At 34.8% G+C, this 5,006-nt stretch overlaps 1 pseudogene; it reads left to right on the top strand.

Moving 5' to 3' along the window:
• Positions 1 to 3,735: 3,735 nt before the first annotated feature.
• LOC127691164 (60S ribosomal protein L7a-like) lies at positions 3,736 to 4,516 on the top strand (annotated as a pseudogene).
• Positions 4,517 to 5,006: the final 490 nt, after the last annotated feature.

Raw genomic sequence — 5,006 nt, 5'->3', positions numbered from 1 at the left:
AACTGAAAGGCAGATTTCAAAACAGTTAAAAGAGGTGAGATTAAGCATTAAAAAGGTTTAAAGGTTGTAATCATGTGTTTAAAGATGAAATGAAGATGTTATCACTCACTTCAGAAGAGGTGACTTTAAAAGGGTGGATATTAAATCTGGATTTTAATAAGTATGCCAAAGAAATTAGTCTAGCCTTATCTACTGCTACTTTTTTTTTCATCTTTTTTAAATTAAATTGCCTCATTACTATTGTTAAATGTGTTGATCTGATTTTGAAGCAATATATTTTGATCAGTAAGCTTGCTCCTTTGGGGATAGAAGATATGTTGAATATCTTAGACTAAGCTCATATTTGATTAATGACAAGTCTTGGGTGTGTGTGATGATATTGAGAGGTCAGAAAACTGAGCTTCAACTTCCAGTGCATGCATGTCATATATGAAACTTTCTCCATGGTTTCATTAGAAAGGGTCAGGAACAGTTTGTTTTCCTAAATATTTTCATGTTCTTATGTGTGCTCATAAACAATATTTAGTGCAATAAGAATGGCTTATCTCTTCAGAAAATAGAAACAAACTGTATTCATGCATGAGACCTATCCTATATTATGACACTTTTATCATCATCATCATTATTATCTAAATAGCCACATTCAACAGCTGTATCTACTTCCCAGAATCTGAGTGAGTGGCTATTTCACTACTCTCAACTGTTGAAGAGAGAGCTTCATTGAAATTCTTCTGCACTTTAGAGGTCATTTTTCATTGGCGAGAAGTTCAGGATGTTACCCAAGCTGAAGGACAAAACAAATATCCGGTTTTAAAAATTATTTTTAGAAACTAATCTAATGCCATTGCTGTTTTCTCAGTAATCAATTTCGCTTGATAGCTGGATCATTGTCAAAGACAAGTATTCCAATTCCAACATGTATTATGAGTGTTAATATATTTATCAAGTGCCCTACATCACACAGAAATTTGTTAATTTTTTCTCAAATATTTTTTAAGTTAATACACTATTCTTATCAGTCCATTGAAAAGATACAACGCACACAAATATAAACAAGAATTTTAGCATCAAGAAATACTATGTGATATGGAAAGTAATCAGAAAGTAGATGTAGATATTTTTTCGAGGTGTCCTAAAGCTGGGAGTAGTTATAGGGAGTCACATTTAGATTAGTGTCGTACTTAAAGACAGTTATGTTGCAAGTTACTGAATGAGGGATACGTTAATTGGTTTGGCTGGCTGAGAAATCATCCACAGAGAAAACTAAAATCCAGAGTAGACAAGGACATCAGTGAGTCAGAAGCATAAACATACAAAAATGGTGACAGGTGTGGCAGTTGCTACATAATGATTGTAGTGTCTGTTTTGAAGATTTAGAGTTCCCATAGAATTGCAGCAGCAGGAGGGCCGTGGAAAATCTTAAGACAAGTGAGCAGGAGGACATGGAATGTGAGAAAGTCACATTGAATTCAGTGCCATGCAAAGATAGTCATGCAATGAAGATCAGCCTGGGCCAAAAGTGTTGGGCAGCCAAGAGAGTACAATGCTAGACGTAACTTGGCTAAGAGTGTTGAAATTTTGCTTACTACAGAGGATCTTTGAAAGGATTCTGTCAGTTTTCAGAGTATTTGCAGAGGAATTAATTTGAGGTTGAAGTAATAAACAAAACAGATGTAGAGGAATATCAGCATCCACAATTACCTCTGCTGCTATCTTTTAATCTGTAACATTTGAACTCTTAAGTCTCATTTGATTCTAACTAAATAGTCAAACTTCCTAAATGATTCTTTCTGAATGCTTAACTTTACTGTCTCATGTACTTATACAATTTAGAAACATTATCACCTAAAGTAAAAATCTACAGAGTGCGTATATATATGTGTATATATATATATATATATATATATATATATATATATATATATATATATATATATATATAATTTATGTGTATACATATATATTTATAAATATACACACATAAAATATAACATTCTTAAAACATCTTCAAATAATATATGGAAATAATTATGGAAATTAATTCATGGCATAATCAAAATAAACTTCCTGTATTTTAAAAATTTGAAGAAGTTTGCAGATCTAGACTTTGTCAGGTTTTGGTTTTAATTCATTTTGTACAGCTGCTCAGTCAGCATGTGGCCACTAACACATCATCTACCTTGTCACATAATATGGTGTGATTCAGTGTGAAAGAGAGATCATTCCTCCTAGGGAACAAGGGGCCTTGACATCAGTTTTCACTTATTAAAAGTTTGGATTTTAAAACTTCTTTAATAAAAGTATGAGTTGGCTTGTTCCTCAGTGTGATTAATGTTCAAAGAAACATATTTTCACCTTATCCAGATGGGATTATTTATGTTAAAGCTCATTTTGAACACTTTCATAACATCAAAAAACTGTGTTACTTCATATTTGAATGTACCTGGTTCTTCTAAAATTCCTCCAGATTCATGACTATATACAATTTCATCATGCTTCTTAATCTTAGATGATAAAGCACTGAGGTTGTTACAGCTTCCACATATCGAGAAAATCTTTAATAATTATCTCTGTGCATCAAAGCATACATATTTGCAGTACATAGGCAACTGAGGTAATCTTTATATTTCTTTAAAAATTTATTATAAAAGTACAGAATTTACTATCTAAATGCAGTTATCACACACACAGATTGAGCCGCATATATGCCTGTGAGAATTTAAAATTACATCACATATTAATAAGCAAACAGACAGACCATGGACCTAGGATAGAACCAAACATGGCTAGCAAAAAAAAATAAGTTAATGAAATGATTCCTATTTATATTCTAATATACTCTAATGGAACAGAGCCTAGCATAATCATCATCAGATTGGCTTCATCCAGAAACTGATGTGAGCAGATGCCTAGATCCACATCCAAACATTAGGCTTAACCCTACAAATGCTGCAGAATAGGAAGAGGAGCAATTGTAGGAGCCAGAGTGCTCAAGAATACCACAAGAACTCTGCTCATATTTGATAGATTATAAATTATACATACAATTATATATATATTTTTGTGTTTTACTTCGAACGTGAATTACTCTGGATTAGAAATGTTCACCCCACTTCCTTAAAAAATAGATAGCTAATATATTCACAGAAAATAAAGTTGATGTGTAAATTGTGATAATCATTTTGCTTCAGTATATATGGGCTATTAGAATTATTGTTTGCTCCTAGAGATATTTTAATTCTTAGTCTGATTCCTAAAATTTTTAGTGAAATCAAGAACATTTGGTATTATGCTTGAAAGACCTAACTGCTCATAGTACATGTTCTGTCCTTGGTAGAAATATGAGATTTTTGTCTTAATATCTATGTGTTTACCATTAATGTAATGTATATGATTATCTATCATCTATATCATCTCCATATAAATACATAGCTGCTAGTATATCATCAATCTATATCTATATAATGTTTTAAATATTTTATTTTTAATACTGTAATTATATGATTTCACCCCTCCTTTTCTCCCTACTCTCTTTCTAGTAATGTCAGATGCATAGCCCATAGATATACACTTCCCTCCTCTATTCTTCCCCTTACATCTCTCTTTCATCCCCCTACTCAATAAATCTTCCCACTATAGTCTCTCTTGTGTCTCTGCACAACTACTATCCTCATCACCTTCCTTGAGTGATCCATCTCTCCCTTCTAGTCCCTGTCTCTCTATCTAACCTATATCATGTGGATGATAACATGCCTGTGGAAGCAACAACACCCTCCTGATTGCCTCACTTGCAGGCCTGCTCGGTGGAAATGCTTTGGTTGCAGTGTCTCTATTTATTTCCAAGGGCAAGACATGCAGCCCAAAAGATATCTCACATGCTTCGTCAAATGGCGCCACTATATCAGGCTGCGGCAGCAAACAGCCATCCTGAATAAGCGGCTCAAAATACCTCCTGGCATTAACCAGCCTACCAAGGTCCTGGACAGGCAAACAGCTATTCAGCTGCTTAAGCTTGCCCACAAATACAGGCCAGGGACAAAGCAAGAGAAGAAGCAAAAGCTACTGGCCAGTGCTAAGAAGAAAGCTGCTGTCAAAGAGGACTTCCCAACTAAGAGACCACCTGTCCTCTGAGCAAGAGTCATTACAGTCACCACCTTGGTGAGAAACAAGAAGGCTCAGCTGGTGGTGATTGCCCATGATGTAGACCCCACTAAAGCTGGTGCTTTTCCTGCCTGTCCTGTGTCCAAAGATAGGGGTGCATTACTGCATCAAGGGAAAGGCCAGGCTGGGGTACCTGGTCCACAGGAAGACATGGACCACTATTGCCTTCACACAGGTTAACTTGGAAGACAAGGGTACTCTTAAGATTGTGGAAGCTATTTGGAATAATTATAATGACAGATATGACAAAATCCGCTGCCACTGGGGTGGCAACATCCTGGGTCCTAAGTCTGTGTCTCTCATTGCCAAGCTGGAAAATGCAAAGGATAAAGAACTCAGCACTAAATTGTGTTAAATGTACACTAAGTTTTCTATACATAAATATAATTACAAAATTATCTTCCCAAAAAAGCTAATATCCGTATATTAGAGAACACATACCATATTATTCCTTTTGGGCATGATTAATTTCACACAAGATGATTTTTCTTCTCTCTCTATTCACTTACCTGAAAATCTCATAATTTCATTTTTAACTTTTGCACAACAGTCCACTGCATAATGCATGATGTCTACAGTATTCACTCATGAGTTGATTATCTCTAGGCTTGTTCCTATGCCTATATATTAAGAATAGAGCAACAGCAAATACAAGTGAGCTAATGTCTCAGTAGTAAGGTGTGTATAGTTTGGGTATAGCCCAAAAATAGAATACCTGGAACTTGAAGTAGATTTATTCCAACATTCCTGTGGGACCACCACACTGATTTCTACAGTAGCTAGACAAGTAAGCATTCCACCCAACAATAAAACACTATTTTTCTTCTTCTTAATCCTAGTTCTTA

This window comes from Apodemus sylvaticus, chromosome 8 (genome assembly GCF_947179515.1).
Source record: "Apodemus sylvaticus chromosome 8, mApoSyl1.1, whole genome shotgun sequence".
Classification (NCBI taxonomy): domain Eukaryota; kingdom Metazoa; phylum Chordata; class Mammalia; order Rodentia; family Muridae; genus Apodemus; species Apodemus sylvaticus.
This window is presented reverse-complemented; position numbering and strand designations above follow the sequence as displayed.